The sequence below is a fragment of the Rattus norvegicus genome, chromosome 2 (assembly GCF_021556685.1).
Source record: "Rattus norvegicus strain SHRSP/BbbUtx chromosome 2, alternate assembly SHRSP_T2T, whole genome shotgun sequence".
NCBI classification, from domain to species: domain Eukaryota; kingdom Metazoa; phylum Chordata; class Mammalia; order Rodentia; family Muridae; genus Rattus; species Rattus norvegicus.
Window position 1 is genome coordinate 110921140 of NC_141535.1, and position 17971 is coordinate 110939110.

The following is a 17971-nucleotide window of genomic DNA, read 5'->3' on the forward strand; positions in this document are numbered from 1 at the left end:
GAGTGTTCACAGTGCAAGGGCAATTGCATCAGGAAAGGAAGAAAAATGAGACTAAGAAGAGGAGAGCAGATGGTGAGGAAAGGAGATCTTGTAAAACTACCGAAGAGTTGAGGAATAGACAGGAACTCGGACTGGGCATATTGGTGCCAGCATGGTTGATTCAAAGGCAGAGGGCATTCTCCAGATGGCTTCCCAAAGGCCTGAACTGCCGTTATCTCTGTCCCTAAAGGTTTGCGATTCATGTTTGAATCCTTCTGGAGAGTTCTGTATGGCTCTGCAACTATGTGGATTCCTAGAGTCTCCATGGTTACTCAGCCTACCTTGCAAGCTATGAGAATATACCTGCCCCATAGTTTGCTTCCTAAAGTTCTTCCTCTCGCGATGAATAATCCATGCTAAGCTGCAGCACAGATGAATGAATTGTGCTGCACTGGTAACATTTTCCTCAGTCACATCCCAACTCAATAACAGAATACGTGGCCTTTCAAAGAATTTTGTTCTATTTCCATTTGAAAAAGGCAGTACTGGAAACACATATTTCAGTTATGTCAAAAATATTAGAATGTCAGGATTATTCGGGAGTACAGTGTGAAAAACTCATTACAATTGAAACTAGTTTTCTAGAAACTACGTAGGTATATGTAAGCAATAATAAGCTTAGACGTGCAGAACATAATTATATGTCACTTCCTTCATGCTTTAACACACACCAGAAGAACAACCACTATGGAAAATATCTCTTATATGTCAGGATGGATGGAAGGGGTTTTACATCACATTTAATTGTGAAAGTACCTCAGAAGGAATGGCCAGGTAAAAACTCTGTTTAGTAATGAGAACATGTAATGAGAACAAAGAATGAAGAATGTGTAACTCAGATGGAAGGGCAATCGGGAGCTACTCTTCCTGGTGATGGAAGAATCCGCTCACGGTTTAAAGGAAGATATTTTCTGTTCTAAAACTGAAGATGCTTTTTCAAGGCCTTCAACATTACTGGTGTAAAGCATGATGATGGTGATGGTGGTCTTGGTGATGATGATGATGATGATGATGATGATGGTGGTGGTCTTGGTGATGATGATGATGATGATGATGATGATGATGGTCTTGGTGATGGTGGAGGTGGTGATGGTGATGGTGGAGGTGGGGGTGGTGGTGGCGGCAATGGTGGTGATATGATGATGATGATGATGATGATGATGATGATGACGATGATGATGGTCTTGGTGATGATGATGATGATGGTGATGATGATGATGATGGTGGTCTTGGTGGTGATGATGATGATGATGATGATGATGATGATGATGGTCTTGGTGATGATGATGATGGTGATGATGATGATGATGGTAGTGGTGGTGATGGTGGTGGTGATGGTGATGGTGGAGGTGGGGGTGGTGGTGGCGGCAATGGTGGTGATATGATGATGATGATGATGATGATGATGATGATGATGACGACAACGATGAAGATCAATAACTTGACATATGATTAACTTTAATCTAGTGGTTTTGGGTGTAAAACGGTTTGTGTTTCCATTTCTAAATTTGAACATCAAGAAATAAGTGTGAATAAACAGAGATTCACTGGTCAATTCTCACAATAAAGGTAGCAAGTTAAAGCAGCCTTTTTACTGTGCGTGTCATATGGGTGGCACAACAGAGACAGTCCAGGTGACTTCTTTAATAAAACCCTTGCAAGGTCCCCAGGCTTTGAAAACAGAATCTGACACATCATCAAACAAATGCATTTCATAAAATAAATTAATCATGGTATTTTGTTTATAAATAGCTCACACCATTAGTTATACACTGCAGAATTCTGTATTGTGTTATTACCACATCGTGATAGTTGGTACTAATCACGAGTCAAAATTAAAATGTTCCTTTTTGCATGTATTTGCATTTGCTGAAGCATCTTTCTTTAATTTTATGTAAATGAAAGGTCTACTGCATATCTTCATCTTGTTAAACACAAAAATTGGCCTTAAAACCATCAGGTAGTTCTGATTCTTATCAGAATAATTCTTATCAGCATAAATGCATGTGCATTTGTCATGTAGACTGCCAAACTGGAACTATGTAGCTCTAAAATCAACAAAAATACTTGAGAAATCAATCAGCATGCATTGTTAGCTAAGTACAGGATACAAAGGCTTGAGAAACAACTGTTAACAAAATTTGCTCTTTTCTTTTCCTTCTGCAAATCCAAGCTGGCAAACACAGACATCACTCTTTACTGCCACCCAAAGTGATGCCTAGACCCACAAGATGGGTCAACTGCTCTCCAGCAGCACCCTGGAGCCACCGTCCACTGGAAGGTGCTTCTCACATCTCTAAGCCTGGTTCCCAATGACACTCATTGGTCAAAAACACAAATCCTGCCACTTTACTTACTATATAATTATATTTTATATGTATAGTTGTAAAAACTCTAATGGGCATATCTCCTTCAGGTATTCCCCAATTTTGTTACCATAATGTGGCACAAAATATCAACACTAACATTCCAAATGTGTGGAGAATTTCCAGTTTTGAGCACCTTATAATGGTGGCATGCACTTATTAGTTCAACAAGTGTTTTTAAACTTTTAAAGAGAAAGTAGAAAGTATATGAATATAGTAAATAGATGAGGTAAATAGGTCTTATGATAAATGTCATGAAGAAAATAAGCAGAATTTTGTGATTCGAAGGCAGTATAATATGTTGTATCAAATAAAAGTTTGGAATCTGACCAAATACATTTAAAATTCTGAATGTTTCTCCCACAACTTAGCATGAATTTAATTTTTAATAACATTGTGTTATAAAAATGTACCTAGTTCACAATTATTTTCTCACAGTATATTATGAATCATTAATCATAAATTTATGGTTTTTTATTCCAGCCACAATAAAATTACTTCTACCAAATCTGTCTTTCCACTATTAAAAAAAAATCTATAAAACTGGGCAGGATATATTAAGTAATTCCTCTTGGGCATTTACAGTTTTCAAGACAAGAATAATCCTCGAAAGAAGGAAATCCATAATTGTATCAGCTTTTGTTGGGCTTCCTTTCCACCCTAGCCATGGGCAGCACGCAGTAATAGTTTGCTGAGTAGGCAGAGGTCTGAACAGTGCACTCACAAGGCTGTCACTGAATGGCTAGTGTCCACTCCGGCATGTCTCTGACTGTCATTCTTATTCAGCTCATGTTGTCACTTGTTGCACTCATGAGCTTTTCCAGTCATGTTGGAAATCATATCATCTCAAAAATAAAAAGTAAGAAAGCTGAAGGCCAGTGACTGAGGAGGACACAGCTTCATAAAAGGGCTTGGAGATAGAGTCTGTCTGAAGCTTCTGGGCTCTCACTTGGCCGTGTGAAGAAAGAGCATTCGTGCAGCACAAGTTTTCTGCCAACCAGAAGTAAGTATTCACTGAAATCATCTCGATGCGAGGAGATGTGTAGGGAATCGACATAAGATGTCTCACCTCCCGTTTCACACATTCAGCTGAGACCTGGAATTCTCATGCTTTAAGAGTAAGGACATGCAGGGGAAATTGCCTGAAGATTAAGTTCTGTGTCAAAATAGACCTCCTGTAAGTCTAAGATGAGGGTGGTTAAAGAAGGAGCATCACACACTAAAAGAAAACACACAAATGTCTTGAATCTGTCAGGAAGACGCCACCATCCCGAATCCCTACACAGCTTCATCAAGACATACGGCTTGGAAAAATGAATTGGTGCATATGTGCAGAAGTAGGAAAAGGAAACTGGTACTTAGAAAGTAATCAGTCCAAAGAAATAGTTCCCACAATGCTGAACATTGGAATTGGTAGACAATGACTCCAACAATGTTGAGGGGAAACATATTCAAGAACCCTGAAGTAAAACTGGTTCTAACTAGTGGACTGAGAACAGTCTCAGGAGAGGATTAGAAGCTAAACCAAGGTCAGAAGTAAGGACAGGATGGAGACAGCCACGATGAGACCAGTGTGAGGAGGGCGATTGCTAAAGAAAGGCTCCCGATGCTTAAAAAATAAATAAGAATCATCCCACACGAACAATCAAGAGACAGACAGAAACCATCAGTTCAAGGTCACCCTCCACCACACAGTACAAGAGAGAGGTGCCGAAAAGAGCCCTTTTACAAAGTTTACTTAGAAACATCAGTGTAAAGTATTTGGCACTAATACCACAATGGCCTGTAAAGGAATGGCAAATTTTATTCTACTGCATCGAAGCCTTCCCTTCCTCCCTCCAAGACCTCTCATACATCCCTCCCCATTCTCACTGAAATGCATGGCCTTTTTTTTTTTTTACTAATTGTTATTGCAGGCATTCTCATTCTCTCTCCCTCCCCCCCCCTCTCTCTCTCTCACCATCTCTATACTGAAACTTGTAGCTATGCTTTCAGAGCTGATCATCTGACAATGGACAATCAATTGGCATATGCTTATCCCACAGTATGATATATCACACAGCAAACATGAAGCAGCATCTCATGTTAAATCTGCAGGAACTATCAAAGTAGATTTAAAGGAAAAATAAATAGCCAGAAAATATAAGGCTCAAAGTAATTCCAAATTTTTTGAATTCTTGTTTGATTTATTCTACAGCCACAATGTAATTAAATTAAAAATTAATAACAGATAAAATAGCTAGAAAGTCTGTCTAAATATTTGGAAATTAAACAGTGTGCACCTAGGTAATTCTTTTTTTTTAACTTGAGTATTTATTTACATTTTGAGTGTTATTCCCTTTCCCAGTTTCCAGGCAAACATCCCCCTAATCCCTCCCCCTCCCCTTCTTTATGGGTGTTCCCCTCCCCATCCTCCCCCCATTGCCGCCCTCCCCCCAACAATCTAGTTCACTGGGGGTTCAGTCTTAGCAGGACCCAGGGCTTCCCCATACACTGGTGATCTTACTAGGATATTCATTGCTTCCTATGAACTCAGAGTCTAGGGTCAGTCCATGTATAGTCTTTAGGTAGTGGCTTAGTCCTGAAAACTCTGGTTGCTTGGCATTGATGTTCATAAGGGGTCTCGAGCCCCTTCGAGCTCTTCCAGTTCTTTCTCTGATTCCTTCAACGGGGGTCCTATTCTCAGTTCAGTGGTTTGCTGCTGGCATTCGCTTCTGTATTTGCTGTATTCTGGCTGTGTCTCTCAGGAGAGATCTACATCCGGCTCCTTCTTTGCTTCATCCATCCTGTCTAATTGGATGGCTATATATGTATGGGCCACATGTGGGGCAGGCTCTGAATGGGTGTTCCTTCTGTGTCTGTTTTAATCTTTGCTTCTCTATTCCCTGCCAAGGGTATTCTTGTTCCCCTTTTAAAGAAGGAGTGAAGCATTCACATTTTGATCATCCGTCTTGAGTTTCATTTGCTCTATGCATCTAGGGTAATTCAAGCATTTGGGCTAATAGCCACTTATCAATGAGTGCATACCATGTGTGTTTTTCTGTGATTGGGTTAGCTCACTCAGGATGATATTTTCCAGTTCCAAACATTTGCCTACGAATTTCATAAAGTCGTTGTTTTTGATAGCTGAGTAATATTCCATTGTGTAGATGTACCACATTTTCTGTATCCATTCCTCTGTTGAAGGGCATCTGGGTTCTTTCCAGCTTCTGGCTATTATAAATAAGGCTGCTATGAACATAGTGGAGCATGTGTCTTTTTTATATGTTGGGGCATCTTTTGGGTATATGCCCAAGAGAGGTATAGGTGGATCCTCAGGCAGTTCAATGTCCAATTTTCTGAGGAACCTCCAGACTGATTTCCAGAATGGTTGTACCACCAACAATGGAGGAGTGTTCCTCTTTCTCCACATCCTTGCCAGCATTTGCTGTCCCCCGAGTCTTAGCCATTCTCACTGGTGTGAGGTGAAATCTCAGGGTTGTTTTGATTTGCATTTCCCTTATGACTAAAGATGTTGAACTTTTCTTTAGGTGTTTCTCAGCCATTCGGCATTCCTCAGCTGTGAATTCTTTGTTTAGCTCTGAACCCCATTTTTAAGAGGGTTATTTGTCTCCTTGCCGTCTAACTTCTTGAATTCTTTGTATATTTTGGATATAAGGCTTCTATCTGATGTAGGATTGGTAAAGATCTTTTCCCAATCTGTTGGTTGCCATTTTGTCCTAACCACAGTGTCCTTTGCCTTACAGAAGCTTTGCAGTTTTATGAGATCCCATTTGTTGATTCTTGATCTTAGAGCATAAGTCATTGGTGTTTTGTTCAGGAAATTTTTTCCAGTGCCCATGTGTTCGAGATGCTGCCCTAGTTTTTCTTCTATTAGTTTGAGTGTATCTGGTTTGATGTGGAGGTCCTTGATCCACTTGGACTTAAGCTTTGTACAGGGTGATAAGCATGGATCAATCTGCATTCTTCTACATGTTGACCTCCAGTTGAACCAGCACCATTTGCTGAAAATGCTCTTTTTTCCATTGGATGGTTTTGGCTCCTTTGTCAAAAATCAAATGCCCATAGGTGTGTGGGTTCATTTCTGGGTCTTCAATTCTGTTCCATTGGTCTATCTGTCTGTCTCTGTACCAATACCATGCAGTTTTTATCACTATTGCTCTGTAATACTGCTTGAGTTCAGGGATAGTGAGTCCCCCTGAAGTCCTTTTATTGTTGAGGATAGTTTTAGCTATCCTGGGTTTTTTGTTATTCCAGATGAATTTGCAAATTTTTCTGTCTAATTCTTTGAAGAAATGGATTGGTATTTTGATGGGGATTCCATTGAATCTGTAGATCGCTTTTGGTAAAATGGCCATTTTTACTATATTAATCCTGCCAATCCATGCTTGGATTAAAATGTAAGACAATAAAATAACCCAAGAAATGGACTTGAATCGCCATCTAATTATTTACTGGCCTTGACCTTCCCAAGTTACCTTTCTTCAAGTATTATTTCTTATCTCTAAATACCACTAAGTTTCTTAAAACCATTTCTGAATCTCACACATCATCTTGTATGTGTTTTGCTTCAGTTCTACCACCAACAAAGGTGGGTGGTCTTTGGGTGCAGGTTATTACAGTAATAAACTTTTTTCCAAAAAGGAAACTATTGTTTTAAGATACCTTTTGTGAGCCAGCATATATTTAATGCATTAGATACTTTTGGAAAGTCAGTGAAAACCTGTAAGTTCTAAATATTCTTCAACTCAGTTTTGAGGAGAATCAAAATATTCAGAGAGCAACATCAGCTTACTGTGTGACAGGAGCTCACCGGTTTAGAAATGAATTGATGGGTAAGAGAACTAACTGGAAGTTTGCAGATTCCCTGCTGATCTCAGGAAAAAAGGAATGTTAAGTATGATTCTCTCTTCTCTTTTTTCTAAAAGTTGAAAATTTGACCATTAAGTTCAATAATTCGATGTTATTAGAAACTCTAGTACTTTTAAATGAATTTAAATAAAATGGATATCACAATTACAAACAAGTACGCTTAAAACACAGGTGCACTCAATTTCATGCAATAAATACCTTTAGATCTAATATTAAAGGTTAACCCCAACATGATAGAAAATGATTAGGGAAGATGGCTAGGGCACAATTGCTATGGAGGGAGAAAATGTAGGGATGGAAAGAAATAATTGGAGTGGGGCAAGTAAAGGACAGAGTGTAAAGAGGGCTAACTAATGTTCCCCTCAAAGTGTCCTCCACATCCATGCAGATCCATAGTACCCCTTGAAAATGACATACAGGAAACAACCACTGGATGTGTTTCCTAAAAGTATGCACAGATACATATATAAAAGGAGTTTAAATGGAATTACCCTATAATGGGGAGAAAATGCTTCTCCCAGATACCATAGGTTATCAAATTAAAAACCAGGTTACAGATAAGAATTACCCTTTTTTGAGTTTTTAGTCAGTGGAGATGCCATAAATCTCCAAATAGTATAGGCTATTGCAATCCCCTTGTTAACCACCTAAAACTTGAAGGTAGCAAAAGTATGAGTTAAAGATATCACATATTTCAGGCATAAGACGTTGAGAAATCAAGATACTGCCATCCTGAAAGTGTAACCCCCTCCCTGCCAATGACTAGTTTTCATAGTTCTGGAATTTGCTATGCATGCTACTATAGAGGATAAATAATAACTCTCTTAGCCATGTGTATGCCATGTGTAATGGCTAGTCTGGTAAAACATGCTCACTGGTGTAATAATGGTAGGAATGTTATGGGAATGTCTGATTGGATATGAAGGACCGATGCTTAGGATGGAACTCATGCCTGATACCATTAACTGGGTCAAAACTCCATAGTTGGGAAGGTCATAAGCCCTATCAGTATGATCTAAAACTATTATTGTGCTTAGTATGCAAAATGAAGTGCCCCATAATTCCCTTTTTATACATATTGATTAGTGCATCTCTAAATCCTCATCAGAGAAGCTCCTATTTACAGTAGATGGCTATAAAAACAGAGACCCACAACTGGTCAGTGTGCAGAGAATAAGAGACTGTTTATTGTACAGCTTCAGATGGAACCTTGTCATATGCCCCCTCACTCAAACCTCAGTGATCATCATTGACGAAAGGACAGGAAGATTTTAGAGCCAGAGGACAATTAACATCTTCAGCAGGACACAACAGAACCATTGCATGCATCAATGCACAAAGGCCATAACTGCATCCACAGGACCTGCCTTGGACCAAGGCAGCCAAAATCTCAGTAGAAGTGGAAGAGGGACTCGTTAAGCCCCACTCGTAGCTGAGGAGCTACAAGTAGTTGATAACTGCTTGAGTGGGATCTGTCTTTCTTCAGACACACAGCTCCTAAGAGGCTATGTGTATTCCAATAGATGCTACTTCATCCAGACACATAACAACACTAAGAAGGCTCAGTGTATTTTTTTAAGAATAGGCATTAGAAGGGAAACTGGTTGGAGAATAAAGGAGGGATTGGAGAGATACAGAGATGGAACTGATCAAAACGCCATTATATGAGTATATAAACTCCTAAAGCAATGGAAATTTACAGGTAAATGGTGTTATACAAAATAAGTTAATTTTAAGTGAATTTACTTGCAAGTAATGTGCAGTGAGACAAAGGGAATGTTGCTGGTGCCAGTTTCTTGCCATGAAAAAATGAATAGCTACTGAAAACCAGTGACGCTACTGCATATAGAGAAACAATAATTTGGAGCACACAAAAAGTGATATGGATGAATGGAGAGATATATAGGCAGACAAACAGGACAGTTCAGGGTGCCTTCTTTGAGAAAGCACATGGCTAGTTGTGTTGATGATATCACTATTCGTTTTTAGAAGATATTGCACATAATCATTTTTCGGCTCCTGTGATGATAGAGTCCTGCTCCTTCCCAGTTGCATCTGTCCCTAGCTCACTGATCTCCCCCTTTCAGTGTAGTAAAATAATGTATATCGTGTGTGTTGGTGTTTATGCTTGGACATGCTTGCAAGTGTGGAAAGAAATAAAGGTAACTTATAGCACTGTCAATTTTAAGATGCCTGGATAGATTTCTGGACACTTGTGTCTTCAAGGAGTTGGGCACATTAAAACGTTATGTGGGTCCTTAGTATCTCCACATGTCTTGTTATTGTATTCTCATGAAAGTAAATCTACTATAAAAAGATGCTTCCATTGAAGATGACATTAAATACTCTGAGTTGCTCTTTAAATTCTAAAAGGAATATAAAACATGACAATATTCTGTAGAAGAGCAAAGATTATGTGCACTGAGCCAGTGTAAGGAACAATTACGACAGTTTCTTGGACTACAAGGTTGACTACATTAAGAAACATAATAGTTGTTGGGCAGTAAGAAGAGCAAGCATTCAATGAATCTATTGTGTCATAGTTGTGAATGATGCACTTCTACACGACCTAAACTAGTCTGTTCACCTAATCTCAGGGAAAACTGAGGTCAGATCCTAAATGAGTCCTTCCAAACACTTTCTTATCTAAGTCCAAAGGAGACATCAGGCATAACTCTGACACTACTATCCATTTTTCTTTCTCTCAAAATTTCTTTTCTTTCGTTTTATTTTGAATGTGGTGAAAATTGTACTGTGATTCTAATACAGGGAGAGGGGTTTTCTTGTAATTGGGGGCACGGTTGGTAAGTATTGAAATTTTTCTCTGAAATTTAAAAACTACTTCATTGATTCACACTGTTTACACACAACTTTGAAATAGCAAGATTCCATTCTGAGATACTCTTTCACCACATTCCTTCCCTGTCTGACTCCTGGAGCCCTGCTCCTCCTGTGGGGTTATCACATGAATTAGTGAGACAGCCTTGCAGTGTAGACATATAGCTGTCTTATATAAAAGGTAGGAATTAGGGGGAAACTACTGGTTCTGCCAAGTAGACATGTTTTCAGAATATCCTTCTGAATAGTTATAGGCAGACTTACAGATTGACACTTCAGTCACCTATGGCCAGAGAAGCCCCTTTATACAGTAGACAGCAGTTAATGTAAGGATTCATAACTGGACAAAGTGCTAAGGAAGAATAAGTGATTTCTCTGTGTTTGGCCACAAACAGGACATGTAGATCACCTGCTCAGGGCATATCATGGGAAATGAAATATATATATTTATGTATATATATGTATATATATGTATATATATGTATATATGTGTATATACATATATATATATATATGACCCAGAAGTTGGGAAGGAGTGCTGATATGTCATCTTCTAAACATGCTATGACCATTACATTCATGGGCTTAGAGCAGCTGTGGTCACCTGAACAAGGCCTGTACAATATCTGTCCTGTCAACATTCCATTCTAGATGACAGAGGGTCTCATGAGGTCCCATCTCTCCCTGAGAGACCGAATGAGATGGTTTAAGTGAGACATGACCCCCATGGGACCAAGCACCAGCACATGTAGTCCTCAATTATTGGTGGTGCAGATTGGAGAGGTTTAGTAGTACAGCATTAATGGAGAGAGTTCACAGGGGTGTGGGGGTGGCGAGAGTCCATAGCCTCATTCCACTTCTAATATTCTAATTCATTCTCTCTCTCTCTCTCTCTCTCTCTCTCTCTCTCTCTCTCTCTCTCTCTCTGTGTGTGTGTGTGTGTGTGTGTGTGTGTGTGTGTGTGTGTGTGTGTGCTCTCTATCTCTCCTCTCTCCCCTCTCCTCTCAGCTTTCCTGTTCCTGTTGCCATACAGCTCGCAGCTGTGCCTCTCCACCATGATGGACTCTTACCTCTCTGGAACCATAAGCCAAAACCAACTCTTTCTTCCCACCTCTTTGGGTCATTCTGTTTTCTCAGAACAACAGAAAAGTAACTACAGTGGAGGGTTGGTAGTCATTTTCTTCAATGATAGAGGCACTGGTAAATTGTTCACAATCTCACATATGCTTCTGAAAGTAAACTCAGGTAAGCTTGTGTGTGTGTGTGTGTGTGTGTGTGTGTGTGTGTGTGTGTGTGTGTGTGTGTGTATGTGTGTGACAGAGAGAGAGAGAGAGAGAGAGAGAGAGAGAGAGAGAGAGAATTGGGAAGGATAAGGGGTCAGCAGGAAGAGAGAGGGATGAGAAGGTGATAGAGATAAATACAATAACAATACAAAATACTATATTATATGCATAGACATTATATACATACAGATGTTTGTAATGCAACTTGTAATGCATAAATTATAAACAAATAAGTTTTAAAATATATTGTAAACTAAATTAATTAAGGTAAAGTATATTAAAATGATAACTAAGACTAAAGCAAATAAATTCCAAAAAGCTATGCAACACCCAGAGGTTACAAATGGCTCAGTGTCTCAGGATCTTCATCTTGTCTTGGCAAGAGCACAAAAGGCAGGGATCAGACAACTTAAATATCTTTTCAGGAATTTTGAATGGAGGGTAGGTTAGAGGAAGACAACAATGAGTATGTTTACAAAGAAAGAAGAGAGACGAGATGGGGGGAGGGGTGCAGAGAAGAAATACCCTGAGCTCCAGTGATCCTCCTGCCTCAGCCCCCAGAGTGCTTGAACTATAGACAGGTGTCACAGTGTGTGGCCAAGAGAGGAAAATGAAAGACAGAAGAGGATATACTGAACCTCTCCTGATTTCTCAGGTGTGAGAAAGTTCTGAAACGGAATCAGCTTCACTGAGCCTATCCAAATTGTCAAAGACATGATCAACATCACTCCTTGGTTTTAAGAGATGAGTTTTCTATCTTTCAAATGCTCACGTTTGTCCCTTTCCACCATAGTAGACTCTCCACTGTACTGAAAACACCCTGGGCCAACAGCCCTCTGCTGCTCCGGGTCCAGTCTGAATTCCTTCCAGGGCTCCTTTGCCCTTACATTCAGGGTGACTGCATCCTGGTTGACACATGACTCTATGTTTCATTTCTCATCACATCCTTGTGTTTCTCTTTTCTAATGGCTTGTCCAGGTCTTAACTCAGAAGTCAGTGTTTAGCTGCCCTTTATTTTTCTTGCCCAGGTCTTCATGGATATAAAAGTGGCTGACAGGTGAGAAGAGAGTTTATGAGTGTGGGAGACCAGGACTGATACACGATGAGACATCTGTGTTTGGGTCCTCTCTGTAGCATGTGCAAAGGACCAGGTCAGGGTGATGATAAACAGTCTCTATGCTGGTCATCCCACCAAGAGCAATAACGAAGATGTAACAGACACCTTTTCTGAATGAGTTTGTTTGTGGAATATGTTAAAACTTTTTAAATATTTGTCCCACAGTCTAAAATCAATTTTGGTGATTGGAACAGATCATTTAGCCTTTCTGTATCCTCTTTCTTTGCAAATCCTCTCAAGGTAATAAATTCACTGATATTTTGTTTATTAATACATTTTTCTCTAGCATTTTCACACATGTGTATAAATGCATCCTGTCTGCTCTTCCCACCCCCCCTTTTTTTTGCCCCACCTATGCCAGCTCCCTTTCTTCCACACAAATCCCATTCCCATGTCATGACTTCCTCTTTCATTCTGTGTCCCATGGAGTTAAATAGGCCCATCTATGGATCATGGGTTTGAAATACACAGTGAAGCCTTGTGATCAAATAGTGCTATGCCTCCCTATCTCCCAGAATCTGTTAGCTGTCAATAGCAGCCAAAAAATGGTACAACCCTACAACCCTGTGAGCCCCTTCCACATCCCTGTCTTTTAGGTGAGGCAGATTTGAGTGGGCACAGTGCCAGCAGGCACAGCTACTATAAGTTGATAATTGTCATGGCCACATAGAAAGCAGCATTTCCCAGCCCTTCCCCCATTTTGGGGCTCTTACGGTCTTTCCATCTCTCTTCTGCGGGCAGTGGTATCGATGCCTTCCTTATGGATGAGTCCTTAGCCATCTTTTGGTTTTCAGCATCTTGTTGTCATTTGCTGCGAAGAGCAGCTTCCCTGATTAAGGCTGTCGGGAGCTTTTGTGTCTGGGTACATTTCATGTTCTTTCTTTTTTTTTAATTTTTGAGACAGGGTCTCCTACAGTCCAGGCTGGCCTCACATTTGATACGTACTGAAGGATGACCTTGAGTTCCTGATACTCATGCCTCCAGCTCTAGAGTGTGGGGATTACTGGCATGCACTGTCACACAGATCCTCAACTGTTTACACTTTCCAAACACTGTAAAACGAATAAGCCACATTGCCCGAGGTAAGTGTCCATGGGGACAGCCAAAGAACTGCTTGCTTGCTTCCATATCATAGTCTTCCTACAAGGCCAGCTAATGGGCACAGAGCAAGTTCTAGGCTGTCAGGAATTAATCCTACAACTTTGGATGAAAGGGCGGAGTTGCAAATGTTGTCATGTAGGAAAAACTCCCACTAAGCCAAGGTCTATGTTTGAATCACCACATCACTAGCTAGTCCTGACTTCACCAGCCACTTAACTTCCCTTCACTTCAGTCTCTGCATCTGTAAGTAAACACTGCTAACATTTGTCAAGGGAGCAAGAAGATCCTCCACACATGAGGATGTTGTGAAAGCTGAGCATCTCTGTGTAGACCATAGACTTAACATAACCACTGTGATTCATTTCTTGGCCTATCAGGTATCTATAACTCATGGCCATTCATGGGAGCAGAGCTCATCATCTCACATAGATATCACAGGTTCACAGGACTCCTTTAGACTTAGTGCGGTTAATGAATGTGGGCTTGTTGTAGGTCCTCCACTGGTATGTTTCCCCATTGAAAGTATAATGCTAGCCTCACTGAGCATTTTGCAAATGCTTTGACTTTGCTCCTGTTAAATTTTCCCTTATCTCTCCTTCATCTCCTCTTCGGTTGCTATGGAAAGAATTTCTCATATTCACCTTTTCTTGGGCCAATACACTTTTCTCATTTTTCACAGAAACCTGATAAGCAGCCATGTGTTAAGTTTTATATGAGACTTCTTTTGTTTGAGGAAAAAAAATGCTTCTTAAAGGCACTGACTATAAACTTTGCTCTTAAGTTCTGATTTATATATGTTTTCTATATTTTCTCATTCATATATGTGCATAATTTTTGCATGATGTTCTGTAATATAAACTTTTAAGTAGCTCTTTACGTGATGTAACTTCCAAGGTCACCTATGCAATAATTTCTATTTATTACACACCAATGAGATGGTTTTATTATTTGCTGATTATAAAGCTTCTGTTAGCACATTTTAGTGACAAAGAAGACTAACTAACTAGTGGTTAATATGTGAGTGCTTGACAGGAACATTGATAGATGGAGTAAGCTTGCTATGCATCTAAGTGATGTTTCCTTATGTAGACCACTGTAAGTTTTCGGACATGAGCCTACAGTGAGCTGCAGGCTTGCACTTTTCTGACACGATTCCTCTATAGAGTTTGTTCAACTCACATAAGCCTTAAATAAGTAGTTCTTGGTTCTGTAGAAAGGAAATAACATCAGATAGTGATGAGAAGTCATACTCATGTGCCTAAAAGTTCTTTGAGGATGAGAATAGGAGACCAGGTTATCTAACACATGGGTGCCATGGGCGTGCTTGTCTTCATTCTGATAAAAATCAATTTGTATTATTTTTTCATTGTGCCTGTACATCTGTGTCCATAATATGCACATGAGTGCAGGTGCCTGTGGAAGCAAGAGACATCAAGTGCCCATGGCGCTGAAGTCAAGAAGGTTCTGTAGTACCTAGCACCCATGCTAGTAGGGTTCTCTGCAAGAGCAGTAATGATTCTTAACCACCAAGTCAGCTCTCCAGCCCCATCTTCATTCCTGCAGCAAGATCTTTAGCCCAGACTTGTCTATGTGCTTTTGTAGTAGTTCTCAAAACCTGAGGCTAAACTGCATTTTGAAATGCTACTGAAAATCCCAAAGGGTTTCTTAGGTCACCTCTATGAATATGTGAGATATAGAAATTAAAATCTAGAAATTAAACATATTCTTATCCATTTAAAATGACAATAAACCCACTGAATGTTACTATAAATGCATGTTTTATGAAAAAGATTTTTAAGGCATGCATAAGAGAGATAGCACATATTTTTTGCAAATCTATATAGTGTCTGGCATAATAAAAGAAATCTGGGTACTTGTATCTGATTCTACATCCAATCTGTTACAATATGGTCAAGTAATATGAACAAAATCCAGTCTCACACAAAGTATATGTAGTTACAAAAATAATTGAGACAGCCTTTTCACATAATTTTAAGTATTATTATTTGATGCAACACCAAGCCTTAATAATGCTAAAGATAAACAACAATATGGGTTCTTAACTCATATGAATTAACTTTGTGTTCCACCAAGAACATTGTTATAAGTCACTGTTCTACCTTACATTTTGCATGGATTATTTAGCCTGTCCCATGTGCTTAGAGATGTTATCCATTGGTCATTTGGAAAATGCTATTGCGTTGACACATTTCATTATGCAATTGAGATTTTTTTTAAAAAAATTGCTAATATCACAAATCACATCAGAAATCTTTCAGGCATTGGGAGACTGTCAAACACACAGTGACAGATGTAAGTTTTCCAAAATTCTAATTTTGCTTGAAAGCTCAAACTTTTATCCTTGGCAGTAGGTACTGTCAGTTGTGTCCTCTTAAGTGACAGCACACTTTCTTTTCACTTGTGAGAGAATGTCTGCCAAATTCCAAGTTTGATAATCACGGTCTGTAAGTCATTCCTCCGAGTAAAACACAGTGTTCCTTGGACAGCCTGGCTAAGACGGCTGCCACACGTAAACAAGGGCCATGTGCCTTTCCTCAAGACAGCCATTGCATCTTAGTATGCAGAAGCTCCTGTCACTACTGCCCGTCCCACCACCATGAGATATTCCCTTAAGGATAGACATTGCTCATTATAAAGAAGTCATTTCTCCAGGGTGGGTGGCTAATGATGAAACCTACACTCAGAGACTATAGAGTAGTTAGCTGTGTTATTGCTAGTTTGATTCTTGAAATTTAAAATGTCCCTGAAGTGTTTGCAATATAAGTACAAATGTCAAGCAAGTGAAACAGAAAAGCATCTAGAATCGCTTGGCCATCTGTAGGCCACATTCTAAGAACTGCTCTATTAATCTGTGGCACCCTTGATGGCATCCCAGCTTGTGCACCCTCATCTTTCTTCAGAACAGTCATAATGATTATATTCTGTGAAAGTGTTTCCACCATGTGCTTGCTTAGTAATCCTTGAAGCATTAGTAATTTTTTTCATGAAATTAAAAATTCTGTCACTAATGAGCAACCCCTTAATCGACTCCTACTTTCTCTGATGATTAATCTGTTGTTTGCATCAAGAAAATTTCCATGGCAGCTTTTTAACAAAACTTTCCAACTCCCACCAAGCCCTGGTTTTGACTACTCGACTCATCTGGATTTTTTTTTCATTTTCTTCCTTAAAGGTGACCATTTTTAAGCAGATCTTACTTTGGTCCCAAGGCATTAAAAATTCATGTTAGTGCTGACTAGGGAGCTTCCTTCATGTTGGCTAGTTTTCATTGTATGAGGAAATGCTGTGGAGGATCCTGGGAGAGAAATCTTCAACAGTCTTACCCGGCTGTGAGCCCTATGAACTACAGTACGCATGGCAACATATGGTGAAATATGAAAAGAGAGTACCCAGGCGCAATTGTGGCAAGAGTCTTATTGAGATGAATAAGCACTTTATGACTGCATTTAAGGCCCATGTGGAAGGAAACGTCATGTGCCAAGAAACCCTGGTGGGGAATTCAGCATGACCCTACTACTATTAATTCTGTTAAATGAGCATAGTATCAAATTGCCCTCTAAATTCATATCTGTACACTGATAATTAGTGAAGCTCTTAGACCTCATCTAAGAAGTTTCTCTGTTCAGAAGATGGTTGTTGTAGCAGAAAACCACAACTGGTTCTAGTGCAGAGAACAAAGGCCTTTGGGTTGCTTGTCCACAAATGTACAATTGGCATCACGCCATCCAAAGTTCATGGACCATTGTGGAAGAAAGGTGGGAATACTGTAAGATCTAGAGGCTGCAGAAGAGAGGATTGGAATGAGTGAGACAGTGTCCTTTGGACATGACAAGACTGCTAGACTCATGATCTCACAGCAGCCATGGCTGCCTGACAAGACCTGTACAAGATCTAGCCAGTTAACATTCTATTGCGGAAAGGGGAGAGGCCCATGAGCCCTCACCCCAACAGACAATCTGGTGGATTCTTGGCAAGGGAGAGTCAGTTTTCTTTAAGTGTGTAGCTTCTAGTAAGTCAACCATACACCAGGAGATAGACTCTACTAGCAACACAAATTGAGCTCTCTCAGTTCTTTAAAAGAGGGAAGGTAGAGAGAAAGGCATGGGTCAAGAAGAAAATAGAAGAAATAGGATGGATGTTGTGGTTTGAGTGAGATATCCCCCATAGTCTTGGGCATTTGAATACTTGGTCCACAGTAGGTGACACTGTTTAAGTAGGTTTAGGAATATGCTGGTGTAAATGTGTCCCTGTAGGCTGACTCTGTGATTTCAGAAGCCACACACCATCCCCAGCCTACCCCCTTGGCTTCCTATTTGTAGATCCAGATGCGAGTT

The 17971-nt window shown here is 39.8% G+C and overlaps 1 protein-coding gene across 6 annotated transcripts in view; it reads left to right on the top strand.

Moving 5' to 3' along the window:
• Spata16 (spermatogenesis associated 16) overlaps positions 1 to 17971 on the top strand; it is a 378162-nt gene that overhangs the window by 105113 nt on the left and 255078 nt on the right.